Raw genomic sequence first — 14789 nt, forward strand, 5'->3', positions numbered from 1 at the left:
TAGAGATACTTTGTCATTTGTAGCCAAGAAAACACAGGGAGGGAAGCAACTGGTGCATAAGCAATCAAGACATTTAGACAAAGAAGCAAAAACGTTAACAAAAGCCACTCACTTGGTCAGTTCAGCATGTGTCTCACTCTGTCTTCATCAGCTCCAGATAAACCAGCCCAACTCCCCCTCCCCAAAATGCTACCAGGCATCCCAGGAAGTAGAAAACCAAATCAAGGTGATCAGAATCCAGGAGATGAGGGAAGATAATGTGGTTCCAGAAAGCGACCAAGCAAAACTCCAGTGTCACCTGCCACAGGGACATAGTAACCTTCAAAAACTGACTTCAGCCTTTGGCTACCACATAGGCAGAAGAGATCCTCCAGACACCAGCAGCCCCCATTCTGGAGTCTCTCAAGCTAACCCTGGCCTGGCCCAGACCCTCACTCAGTCCATCCCCTTACCCTCCTTTCCACAGTCATAAGGCACCTGGTCCTGGGTCCTCAAATGATCTGATGCAAGCAGCCCACAGGGGCCGCCCTGAGCCAGCTAGAACAAAGCAGCAGTCAGCAAGAAGAGTGAGAATCACATCTGACCAAAGAGACACAGAGACCGGAAGTGGGTCTGAGCCAAGAAGGCTGAGGCCTGTTGTCTACAAGTGAGGCAACGCTGCCAGCCTCCTTGCTCAGCTGGAGTTGAGCAAGACCTCGGGTTGGGAAAGGGCAGAAGGAATGCTAGTCAGAGCTTCTCAACCAATGTTTCAAGATTCCCTACCCCCATTGCATTCATGTGAACAACTGGTTGTCCAGAAAAACAAAGGTTCTACCCTCTCATCCGTTTCTTGCTTCTGTCCCTGTATTTGGGAGAAGACTATATCTCCTTGAAAGCCCTGGGAAAGAACCAACAAACTAATTCAGTGGAGGAGCTAAATGGATGCCAATGCTTTTATTTCTACAGGAGCATAATGCTGATCTAGGCACAGTATATAACAGAGTATGTAAGAGCACAAATTAGGGTAGGGCTGTGGCTCAATGGGAGAACATTTGCCTACCATGTGTAAGACCCTGGGTTCCATCCCCATTACTGAAAAACAAAACAAAACACAGAGGCGAGAAAGCAAACTTAAAGTCAGACAGCTTAGACTTTGTATCTGAGTCTCATTTTCCCAAGTATGAACTGGAGGTAACACCAGTACCGATCTCCTGGGTTGTTTATGGCTTAAATGGGATACTGTGTGCAACTGGCTTCATGTAAGTCCAGTGATCCAGTGAGTTTCTTTAGCTGTTAGTAGCTGTCTCCTTTCTGCCGTTCCAAAGCTGGCCCATTACTTAAGTCTATCGAAACACCTCTCATCTCCACAGTGGCTACAGTTCCCCTGTGCCCATCAGTCCTACCAAATAGAAGAGCCTTTGGTAAGAACAGGCATTGATAACATATGTTAAAATAACTGGTGGGTCATGTTTATTCTATAAATGCCCATTTAATGAAAAACAAAAATAATGTACTATCTGCAATTAACAAAATAAAACAGGATGCTTCGTTGAGAATTCCTTTCCCAAGTGGATGTCTGTCTCCCCAAGGTTACCCAGTGAAAGCAGCAGCTGTGTGGACTTGTCTCTGTATCCCTAGGGAACCCAGTAGAGTGCCAGCAGCTAGTCTATAAATATTTGTTGATCTTGGAGATATGATGGAAACATCCCTTGTTTAAGCTGTTCTCAGCTGGGCATGGTGACACATGCCTTTCTTTGATCCCAGCACCAGGCAGGCAGAGGCAGGGAGAATCTCTCAGTGTTTGAGGCCAGCCTGATCTATGTAAATGAGTTCCAGGCCAGATAGGGATGTGTATCTGTTCTTAACCCAGTTCTAGTGGATAAGAACTGGCCCCAGGGTGACATGATACCACAAACAAAAAGGCAGACAGATCTAGGATTGCACAGAGTACAATTTATTATAGGACTTACTGAGGGAAGTATAGTCTTAGGTGGCAGAGGAACAAATTATAGCCCCACAATCTGGGTCAGAAAGAGGAGTATATTTATGGGTTAGGACCAAAGTGACTCCACCCTGGCTTGAATGTACCTGGTTTACCATAACATAATAGAAAGAGTCGGGTGCATCCCTAGGGCCAGGGTCTGACTGTAAAGTCCTACATCTGTCTCTAATGGTTTTTATCATTTTATGGTCTGAGGGGAAACTATACAGGAAAAACCAGCTAGGGCTACTCAGGGCAATCATGATGGATATGACTCAAGATAGCTACAGAAGCACACAGATGAGCTTAGGCACCTAGGCTAAGGAACCCCTAGCAGTAGGGTTATGGTTTTGTAGGTTGTGGCAAAGTTTTGCATGAAGGTAAGGCCAAGGTGACCCTTGCATCTCTACCTTCTCTCACAACCCCCTAAAGCTCTGAAAGATGTGAAAAGGGGTGTGTGTCAAAAGCTTCAGAGATACTTGGAAGTCCTCCTTCCATCCACCCCATCTATCTCCAGAAAGAAGCCTGCTTAGCCTACAGTACACCCAAGTCCCCCTCAAAAGCAGGCTTGCCACCTGATGACCAAGAGACCTGGCCCCTGGCTCTCAGGCCTCATCTCCTTGATCCCCTTCTTCCTGGATGGATGTTCTGACAGCTGAGAAGGGCTCACTTAAGGGCTGTCCCACCCCTTGCTTCCTCTAGTTTACCAGAACCGCTCACCTGGTTCCATATTTTTCTTAGTGTACGCCAAGCTTTGTTGAGGCTTACTATGCACTAGACATTGTACTCAAAGTTTTATCTACAATATCCTGCAAGTAACTCTCTTTCTCTTCCCATGTTGCAGAGACAGGACCTCACACAGTGATAAAGCACTAAACTCAGAACTTCTTCTGGGCATGCGTCATCACCTGAGAGTTGTTTAGAAAAGCAGAATTTCAGGCCCCACCCAGGTCTACAAAATCATAATTTCCTTTTCACAAGAAAGCCAGGTCATTAGTATGCTCATCAAAGTTAGGGGCCACAGGGGTGCACACTGAATTGAATGGGTGGTGTACAAGCAAAACAAACATAGAAAAACAAAACGCAAACTGTACAGGGCTCTTGGTTTTGAGAATTTCACCATTAGAGGAAGTACAGAGCCAAAAGGACCGGAAAGCTTTCTGTGCCTTTCTCAACTTCCACTTCCGCAAGAGTCTGGACGTGCGTGGGAATCCGGACGGCCCGGGACGGCTTTAGAGCGCCACCTGTTGGTCTTAATTATGTCTGCACCACGCGTTCCGTCTGCTCCCGGAGTTCAGCTCTGCCTCTGAGACTTCTGTAAAGGATGCCTTGGTTCTTTCCAGCAGGGTTTATTTCTGCCTCTTCAACATTCACCATTCCCTTTCACAGTCACTGCTTCAGATAATTCCTTACTCTTTAACAATAATGAACCACCTCACACCTGCTCAGCCCCTCAACCTTTTCTATTCAGTTCAGTACATCAGGCGTTTGTCCTAATGAGTAAAGCCTTACGACTTCGCTAAAGCAGCCTTTTGAACAGCCTCAAAGAAGTAAACACACCTAACTCTTAGTGGTCCCACTAACGTACAAGCATAAAGATTTAAAACGGGTCCCTACATCCAAACATTTAAAGGACACATTCTTACCTGTATTTATAGCCATCTAACGTCGGTAAGAAAAGGAAACATCCAAACAGAAAACTGGATGAAGACACAGATTTAAGTTTATAGCAGAAGAAACGCAAATAGGAAAATGCATTTAAAATTGTATTTATTTATTTGTTTGTTTGTTTGCTGGTCTTTTTGAGACAGGGTCTCCAAATAGCCCCAGCTGGCCTGGAACTCACTGTGTAGACCAGGCTGGCCTCGAACTCACAGAGATCCACCTGCTTCTGCCTCCCGAGTGCTGGGATTAAAGGCGTGCACCACGACGTGTATTTATTTTATACTTTTTCTTTTTTAAAAAAAATTTTATGTGAAAAAAAATTTTTATGTGTATGAGTGTATTGCCTGCATGTATGTAAGTGCACCCATGTCCTGCAGTGTCCATGGAGGTCAGAAGAGGGCGCTGGATCCCTTGGAACTGGAGTTATGGTTGGTTAACAACTGCCATGTGGGTGCTGGGAATCAATCCCAGGTCCTCTGCAAGAGCAGCCAGTGCTCTTAACCACTGAGCCACCTCTCCAGCCCCTATTTTATACCTTTCTTTAGCAATATTTAGATTTTCAAAGTATTTCACTTCTACTTGGGAAACAGAGGCAGGCAGATCTCTGTGAGTTCAAGGCCAGCCTGGTCTACATAGCAAGTTCCAGGTCAGCTGGGGCTACAGAGAGACCCTGCCTCAAAAAAATTTTTTTTCACTTCCCCCATCAGGTTAATTGTATATTCTTTTTTTATTTTTAACGGTGGCCTTAGAAATCACATTTATCATTGAATTATTAGTCTATTATAACTAATAATTTTATCATTCCTCAGATAATGCAAGAATCTTGCAATTTAAATCTATTCTCCTCTAGCCTTTTAGTTGTTGTCCAGTAAGTCTTTATACATAGTAAACTTAAGATACTATTATTAGGCCAGGCATGGTGGTGCATGCCTTTAATCCCAGCAATCCGGAGGCAGGGGCTGGCTGATCTCTGTGAGTTCAAGGACAGCCTGGTCTACATAGTGAGTTCCAGGACAGCTGGGGCTACAGGGAGACCCTGTCTCACATATGATCTTAGCCATGATCTTAGCCAAAAGGCCAAGAAGCGATGAGACCTTGTCTCAAAAAAGACCAAAAAAAAAAGTTACTATTATTTAAGTTCAAAACAACATTCAGATAATTCTATAGATTTGCTTCATTTATTTATTTATTTACTTATTTATTTATTTATTGGTCTTTTTTGAGACAGGATCTCCTTGTAGCCCCAACTGTCCTGGAACTCACTATGTAGACCAGGCTGGCCTTGAACTCAGAAAGATCCACCTGCCTCTGCCTCCCAAGTGCTGGGATTAAAGGCGTGTGCCACCACGCCCGGCTCATTTATTATTTTTTTAATGTTTTATTTATTATTTTTATTTTATGTGTATGCATGTATTGCCATGTAGGTAAGTGCACCCGTTTTGTGCAATGTCTGTGGAGGACAGAAGAGGCTGTCGAATCCCTTGGAACTGAGTTAGACAGTTCTTAGCTACCATGTGGGTACTGGGATTCAAACCCGGGTTTCTGCAGGGACAGCCAGTGTTCTTAACCACTGAGCCACTCCAGCCCCAGATTTGCTTCTTTTCATATTTATTATTTTTCTTTTAGGTGATGAGTGTATCCGCTGCATATGTGTAAGTACATCTGTGTCATGCAGTGCCCATAGAGGTCAGAAGAGGGTGTCGAATCCCCTGGAACTGGAGTTATAGATGGTTGTTAGCAGGCAGGTGGGTGCTGGGATTCAAACTGGGTCCTCTGAAAGAGCAACCAATGCTCTTAACCACTGAGCCATCTCTCCAGCCCCAGATTTGCTTCGTTTAGTTGATATCTATTTCTGTATTTTCACTGGATTCATTATTGTGCCTGAAGATCTTCTTTTAGCGCTTGGGTTAGTTGATAGAGTGCTTGCCTAGAATGCAGGAGACCCTGAGTTGGATCATGGTGGCACACACCCATAATCCCAGCACTCAGGAAGTGGAGGCAGGAGGATCAGGAATTCAAGGTCATCCTTAACTACATAGTAAGTTTGAAGCCAGCCTGGGGTATATGAGACATTGTCTTTCAAAATAATATAAAATAAAGAAAATTACAGACTGACAGCTACTTCCAGTTTTGTGAAGATCACAATGTGTATCTTGTACAATGTGTACCTTGACTTCCGTTGCCATTTATATTGAAAATGAGCTGTCAGCATTCTTACTGCATTTCTAAAGGTAATGTGTTTTTCTCAATTTATTTGTTTTTTCTGGGGTTGGAGAGATGGCTCAGTGGTTAAGAGCACTAGCTGCCTGTAGTCCCAGCACTCAGGAGGCAGAGGCAGGCAGATTTCTGTGAGTTCAAGGACAGCCTGGTCTACATATTGAGTTCCAGGCCAGCTGGGGCTACTGGGAGACTCTGTCTCAAAAAGAACAACAACAACAACAAAAAAAAAGAGCACTGGCTACTCCTGCAAAGGACCTGGGATCAGTTCCCAGTACCCACTATCACCTGTAATTCACAACCACCTGTAACTTCAGTTCCAGCTGATTCAATGCCCTTTTCTGGCCTCCGTGGGCACTATACAACATGGGTGCACTTACATACAAGCAGAGCACTCATACACATAAAACAAAAAAAATTTACAAAATTTTAGCCAGGCATGCTGGTGCATGTTTTTCATCCCAGCAGTTGGGAGGGAGAAGCAGGTGGATCTCTGTGATGTGGAGGCCAGCCTGGTCTACATAGAGAGTTCCGGGCCAGGTAGGGCTACAGGGAGGCCCTGTCTCAAAAAAAGAAAAAAAAAACTAACATTTTTTTCTTATTAAATTTATTTATTCGTTTGTGTATGTGTGTGTGTGTTGTATGTGTGCATGGCACAGTGCATGTGTATATAAGACACAGGACACTTTTCAAGAATCAGTTCTCTCCTTCTATCATGTGGGTCTCAGGGCTTTTACCCATTGAGACATCTCATTGGCATTTCTCAGTCAATTTTTAAGAATCTTTATGGGGCTAGAGAGATGGCTCAGCGGTTAAGAGCACTGACTGCTCTTGCAGAGGACCCGGGTTCAATTCCCAACACCCACATGGCAGCTATGAACCATCCTTAACTCCAGTTCCAGGGGAATCCAAAGCCCTCTTCTGACCTCCATGGCATTGCACTCACATACATGCAGACAATACACTCATACACATAAAATAAAAATGCCAAATTAAAAAAAAAAAGTATATATATATATAAAAGAATCTTCTTTGGGGCTAGAGAGATGGCTCAGCAGTTAAGAGCACTGGCTGCTCCTGCAGAGGACCCAGGTTCAATTCCCAGCTATAACTATCTGTAACTCCAGTTCCTGGTGATCCGACATCCTCTTCTGACCAAGGGCATTATATGACATGGGTGCACTCACATGCATGCAGGCAATACACTCATACACATAAAATAAAAACAACAAATAATTTTTTTAAAAGAATCTTCTTTGACTTTAGTTTCAAATTTTTTACTAGAATATTCTAAGTTCATTTCATTTTGCCTGAGATTTGTAAAGTTTCATGAATCAGTGGTTTAATGTTTTTCATCAATATTGTAAAATTTAGTCAATAACTCCTCAACTATTATTTCTGGCCCAATCCCTTCTCTTCTTCTTAAGTCACTCTGATTAATGTATTCAAACCTTTATAACATGTTCCATATGCAATTATGTACATTTTTCATACTTTTTTGTCCATTCCATGCTATAATATTTTCTATTGACATATCTTCAAGTTTATGGATCTTTTCTTCTGTTCCACCTGTTTTACATACAATTCTTGTTTGGTTGGGTTTTTGTTTGTTTGTTGGTTTTTTGTCTTTTTGAGACAGGGTCTCCCTGTAGCCCTAGCTGGCCTGGATTCACTATGGAGACCAGGCTGGCCTCGAACTCACAGAGATCCACCTGCCTCTGCCTCCCGAGTGTTGGGATTAAAGGCATGTGCCACCACACCCAGCCACATACAATTCTTTTAAAACCTAGTTTTGGTTCACAATCTACTTTTTAAAAAATATTTTCTTATTATTTTTATGTGTATGAGTGTATTGCCTGCATGTATGTGAGTGCACCTGTGTCATGCAATGCCTGCAGAAGACAGACAAGGCTGTCGGATCCCTGGAACTGGAATTACAGACAATTGTTAGCTGCATGTGGGTGCTGGGATTTGAACCCGGGTCTTCTGCAAGAACAACCAGTGTTCTTAACCGCTGAGCCATCTCTCCAGCCCCCACAATCTAATTTTTTAAATGTATTAGTCAATGTATGATAATGCCAATATCCTGCTCTCTTTTGGATCTGCTTCTACTCTCCCCTCACCTACTGCACTGCCACTCCACAGGGTCTCGATATATAGCCTAGACTGGTGCTTAGACTCCCAGTCCTACCTCTACCTCCTGACTGCTGGGATTACAAGTACAGGAGCATGCCACCATATCAGCTACCAGATCCTTCTTTTTCATCCTGTGCTGAATTCGTTTTTGAACCTACAGCTCTCTGGGGAGGACAAAACCTATGTTTCACTTAACAGTAATTTTCTGCTTTATTAATTACCACCTGCCCATACATATAGAATGGAATTTACCAAATTCTCTAAGGAAAAAAAAAGCTACCTGGGATGGGGTCTCACTTCTCTAGTACCCTTTTCCCCAGGATCTTCATTCCTTAAATTCTGGCTGCTTTGGACTATATTTTTTTTACTTATTTATTTTTATTTTATGTGTATGTGTGTAAGTGTACATATTGCACATATTGTTGTGCAATACCTGCAGAGGACAGAAGAGACCACTGAATACCCTGGAACTGGAGTTATGGACAATTGTTAGCTGCCATGTGGGTGCTGGGATTCGAATCCAGGTCTTTTGCAAGAACAGCCAGTATTCTTAACTGCTGAGCCATCTCTCTAGCCTCCAATTCTTCAATTACATTTTTTTATTTATTAGGGAAGGCAGGGCACACAGGTACCATGGCCTGTGTGGAAGCCAGAAGACAGTTTGTGAGGGTTGGCTCTCTCCTTCAGGGATGGAACTCAGGTCATCAGGCTTGGTGGCAAGAAACTTCATCTACCCACTGAGCATTCTTGCCACCCTGTGGACTCCAAATTTTGAGCCCTGTGACATTATCAAAGATTTGGGCCATTTTCTGCTTTTCCTCAATGCCTTCTAAGCAAATCAACAAATTCCTTGAAGGTAAAAGCAATGAAGGCGATCTCGATCTCTGGCACCTCAAACTGTTTTCTTACTCTCCATAATTGTTTTCTTCAGTACTTCCAAGTTGACTATTTTCTGATGTCTTAAAGCAGTTGTGTGTGTGCGTGTGTGTGTGTGTGTGTGTGTGTGTGTGTTTTGCTGAGAATCTTTTGTTTGTTTGTTTGTTTGTTTTGAGACAGGGTCTCCCAGTAGGCCCAGTTGGACTGGAACTCACTATGTAGACTAGGCTGGTCTTGAACTCACAGAGATCCGCCTGCCTCTGCCTCCCGAGTGCTGGGATTAAAGGCGTGCACCACCACGCCCGGCTTTTTTTAATATTTTTATTTATTATTTTTATTTTTGTTTTGTGTATGTGTGTATTGCCTGCATGTAGGTCAGTGCAACTGTGTCGTGCAATGCCTGTGGAGGACAGAAGAGGCTGTCGGATCCCCTGGGACTGGAGTTACAGACAGTTGTTAACTGCCATGTGGGTGCTGGGATTCGAACCCGGGCCTTCTGCAAGAACAACCAGTGTTCTTAATCACTGAGCCATTTTTCAGCCCTGCTGAGGATCTTTTATATTGTTTTCTTTTAATGTGTATGAGTGTTTTGCCTTCATGTATGTAGGTGCCCCACATGTATGCAAACATGTAGAGGCCAGAAGAAGGTGTTGGATTCCCTAGATTTGGAGTTATAGGTGGTTACTAGTTGCCATGTGGGTGCTGAGAACAGAACCCAGGTTCTCTGCAAGAACAGCCAGTGCTCTTAACCACCGAGCCATCTCTCCAGCCCCTTTCACATTGTTCTTGAAAGAAATCCAAGTCTGTGATAAAATCCACTCTCATGACAGAAACAAAAATCATAAAATGCACATTTTGAGTTTGGAGGGGTTGTTTTTTTTGAGACAGGGGCTCCCTGTCACCATAGTTCCCCTGAACTTGTTATGTAGACCAGGCTGGCCTTGATCTTTCAGAGATCTACCTGCCTCTGTCTCTGGATGGAATGCTGGGATTAAAGGCATGTACAGGTACAAAAATGTTCGTTTCTTAATGAGGATATTCTAACTATTCCTTGGGAGATTGACCATGGGGCTGAGTGAAAAGAGGTGGGAGAGGAATTAAATGGCTGTTACTGCAGAATCCTACACAAGCTTCCCAAGCTGTGTGTCCTGAGCAAAAGTATTGATGGCAGTGACCGAGAAAAGTAAAAGATCTTGGAATTTTTGTCTTCTGATAAAACTAAATTACAATGACAAACACACAAATTGAGTAAGGGTGACAAGAGGCCGTTCCATGTGCTGGTGGAGAGAGTGTAAATTAGTACCACCTTTCTGAAAAAACATTTATCACATCTTCAAAATGATATAACTTTAGATATCAAATGCACTCATAGTCATTTATTTTAAGCATAAAGACCAAGATTTTTCAAAAAGAAACATTTATTTGCAGAAAATGTTTATGACAGGGGGAAAAAATGGGAAACGAGCTAAATATCAACCAACATCAGATTAGTTAATTACTACAGTTCTTTAAAAATAATAGCTGAAGGGCTAGAAATCAGTAGTTAAGAGCACTTGCTGCTCTATCATGAGGACCAGAACTCACACCTCAGCACCCACCTCAGGTAGCCCACAAACACCTGGAACTCCAGCCCCCAGGAATCCCACCCGATTCTGGCCTCTGTGGGTACCTGCACACATGTGCATACATTCACACAGACACATATAAATAATAAAAACAAATCTTTTTTTTTTTTTTTTTGGTCTTTTTGAGACAAGGTCTCCCTGTAGCCCCAGCTAGCCTGGAACTCGATATGTAGACCAGGCTGGACTTGAACTCACAGAAATCTGCCTGCCTCTGCCTCCCCAGTGCTGGGTTCAAAGGCGAGTGCCATGATGCCTGGCATTTTGTAAACAATTTTTCATAAGAAAAAAAGAAGAGAATATTGGACAAAGGGCTGGAGCTAGCACAATATAAGAGTACTTAGCAAGCATACCCAAGACCTTCAGCTCCATTTGCAGCACCACAAAAATAAATAATAAAACTTAAAATGAGGGTGTAAAAGAATGTTTATTGGGATCATATGACAACAATAAAAAAAATTGGGTCTTAAAATAATTTATACAATATGATCCCACTTATCTTAAAAATAATTATATATTATCTGTGTATATAGAATATGTAATTATTTTAGCATAACTACATATTATATGTGGTTGTATTTTATTATATATCCTGGAAGAATAAACACCAAATTGTAGTTATTTGTAGATGTGGCACAAATCCTGTGGAGGGTTTTCTGTGCATCTATTTTAATGAATTTTCCACATTTTTTTATCATCAGGAAAACAATCTTTTTCTTTTAAACTCCTGACCCTGTCTTTGACCTTGGTCTTACCTGTTTCAATAGCTGAGGCCTTTCAGCTGTCAGGGAGGATTTAAGTTGTGGGATGAAGAGTGAAGAATCTAAATCCTTCCCCAAACGCAGCTTACCTGGGGCCCTGTCTCCCCTGCGCTGTCCCCACCCCAGGGGTGCTGAGAGCGAGCCTCCTCAACCGGCTGCGCTCCTTCGCTTCCTTCCTGCATCTGTCGTCAGCGGCGCAGCACCTGGACTTGGGCATTTTGCAGGTGTTTGACGTTTCTGAAAGAGAATCCAAGGCAGGGAGCGCTGGCAGCCAAGGTGAATGACAGGAACGCAGCCCCAAGAGGGCAGGTTGAGCGCAGGCTTAGGTCATTACTCAGCCCTTCCAGCTTGCCGGCCCGGTGCCCCACCCCTATGATCAGCTTCCTCCCTCCCGCACTCTGGGGACACTGGGACACCTACCTTCCTTGTTAGTTTCACCTTGAGTCTAAAACTGTGTTTTTCTCTTCTAGGGCTTTCTATTCCAAGGGCTCTCAAGTCAAGCGTTTAAACTTGATCTTGGGCTCAGCCATGCAGAAGCAGAGTCCTGGAGTCACCTCTTTTTTTGTTTGTATTTGGTTTTCGTTGTTGCTGGTTTTGTTTTGTTTTGTGACAGGGTCTCCCTGTAGCCCCAGCTGGCCTGGAACTCACTCTGTAGAACAGGCTGGCCTTGATCTCACAGAAATCCACCCCTCTGTGCCTCCCCAGTGCTGGGATTAAAGGCTTGTGCCACCTCATCCCTGTTGTTTGTTTTTCAAAACAGGGTCTTACCCTGTAGCCCAGGCTAGACTTGAACTCCTTATCCTCCTATCTCTGCCTCCCAAGTGCTGAGATTACAGGCCACCATAACTGGCTATAAAGTCGTTGTTCCTCCTCCTCCCCCTCTCCCTCCTCTCTTCCCCTCCCCTTTCCACTCCCTCTCTTCTTCACTCCCCTTCCTCCTCCGTAATCCTGGCTGGCCTGGAAACTTGCTAAGTAGACCAAACTGGTCTTGAACTCACAGAGTTCATTGTATATGCCTGTGCTTCCCCAGTGCTGGGATCAAAGGTGTGTGCCACTACACCCCACCTAAAATGCTTCTTAGGTCTCAAGCCTTTGTCTCCTCTTCAAGGAGACAGCTTTCAGTCAATGTCCAAGCTAGTGTGCCAGTCTGCAGACAAGATGACTTTAGGTGGCAATTACATGAATTTGTTTTTACCTAAGAGTATGTGTTGTTTTTACCATTTATTGAAAGTTTAATTAAAATTGCAAGCCTGAAATCACAAGTCTGGAGTTGTAATGGCATTTGTAAAGCATGACTGTTTGGATGGAAGGTATTTCTATGGCATAGATGCCTACATTTAAGGCTATTTTGAAAGTAGGGACGTTCTTAAGACAGGGATGCTTAGGATGAAGCCAGAGTAGGTATTTAAGTTTAAAATGTGGCTCAATTTCTGAAAACTCAACAATTGTACATGTGAAACTTAGAACAGTATATTTTGTTACTCTTGTTCTGTGACCAGATATTGTCATGACAGAAACAACTTAAAGGAGGAAAGGCTTATTTTAATCACTGCATTTTTTTTAAGATGGGGGTCTCACTATATAGTGAGACTGTCCCAGAACTTGATACGTAGACCAGGCTGATATTAAACTCACCGAGATGGTGCTGGGATTAAAGGCATGGGTCTCCACACCCAGCCCTGGTCACTGTGTCTTATTGTCAAGTTGAGCTAAGGGGGTCAAGTTGGGAATGAAACCCAGCCTTTGTTTGCCTACCATGCCATCCTCTTCTTGGAGGAGGGGTGTCTTTGGGCAATTTACCTTCTAGAAGGAGAGGTCCCTTTGTTTTCTGTTCAGAGACCCAAGGTGTCCCCTGTGCCACCAGCAGCCCTGGGCTATGTGACCAAGGGGGAGAGCCCATGAAGGTAGAACAAAGGGCACAGGTTAGCTCTGGGGATTATATTAGTTTCTTTTGACCTCTCTCATGAGGACCCAGAGCCTGAGCAGGGCTGGCTATTGCCAGGGAGGTACACTGGGCATTTGTAGAACCACCAAAGTGACCTATCTATCTTCTGCTCCACATGTGTGGGCTTCATTGGGGAACACGCCATTTTCTAATCCATACTCCTGGCATCTATCTACCCATGTTCCCAGGCCAATCTGCACGCTGAGGAATGCAAGTAGGGCAGAAAGTGATTTAAGTGATTTAAGTGATTTGAGTCATGTGTGCACAGATGGTGTTTTACCTCAGCAACAGAAAAGTAACTAATACACCGTCCCTGAACAGGCATCTCATTCACTACTCCAAGACCAGACCATCCAGGCCCTGGAATTAGGAGGTATTTGGGTTCTCTTCACTCTTTTTCAGCCTTCTCTTTCTGCCATGTGATGATGATAATGACAATGATGATGACAACACATAACACTGACAGAAGTCCAACTACAAACCAGTGTTGTTTCAGACACATTCTTTGCATCCATTCATTGTATTGCCACAACACTCTTATAGAGTAACAACTATTCCCTTTTCTTTTTTTTTTTTTTTTTTTTTTGGTCCTTTTGAGACAGGGTCTCCCTGTAGCTCCAGCTGTCCTGGAACTCACTATGTAAACCAAGCTGGCCTTGAACTCACAGATATTCCCATTTTTTACAGAGGAAGCAACTGCAGCACAGAGGATTAAGCAAATTACCCAAAGGGACATAGCTTGTTCTCTTTAGTCCCCACTACATATGGACACATGTAGTACACATGTGAAAACTCACATGCCAGTCTCAATTTCCCAGAGTTCTCTGTTATCAAATCCAATAATTGATATTTTCCCAGTTCATATACCTATGTACTCAGTCTCTCCTAATAACTAGTTCTCTCTGTCTGCCAAAACTTAGCCATCCTCTGTTCCACTCTCTCAGGAGTTTACTAGATGGCTAGAGCCAATTTGATGAATAAATCCAAACTTAGGTGTTTGCCTGGTTATTTACTCCTTCAGGTGTGTGTGTGTGTGTGTGTGTGTGTGTGTGTGTGTGTGCATATGTATGCACAATTTTTAAAATATATTAGTTTATTTTTTATTTTGTGTGCATGAGTATCTTGCCTGCATGTGTATAAGGGCACCCGTGTCCTGCAATGCCCTTGGAGGTCAGAAGAGGATGTTGGAGTCCCCTGGAACTGGAGTTTCTGACAACTGTTAGCTGCCTTGTGTGTACTGGGAACCAGACCTGGGTCCTCTGCAAGAGAAGCCAGTGCTCTTAATCGCTGGGCCATCTCTCCAGTCCATGTATACATAATTTTAAAATAGAATTCTTATTTTAGTACATAGAATCATGACAGACTCTGATAAATATTTATATATTAAAGGTCATCTTCAAAGTCAAGCTTTATAGCAGGGCCAGTGGGAAAGATATGGAGACTTAGGAGCTTTGTATTATTCTATAAATCAGACCACATAAATCTGAGTTAAAGATGGCCTGGACTGGCTCAGCTTCCTCCCAGGGGAACACAGTACACAGTGGGGGCTGGTACTTTTTTATGAACCCCCAGAAAGTCTAGGCAGAGTCAAAAGCCACACTGCTGAA

The sequence above is a fragment of the Nannospalax galili genome, unplaced genomic scaffold (genome assembly GCF_000622305.1).
Source record: "Nannospalax galili isolate Female #2095 unplaced genomic scaffold, S.galili_v1.0 scaffold146, whole genome shotgun sequence".
Classification (NCBI taxonomy): Eukaryota; Metazoa; Chordata; class Mammalia; order Rodentia; family Spalacidae; genus Nannospalax; species Nannospalax galili.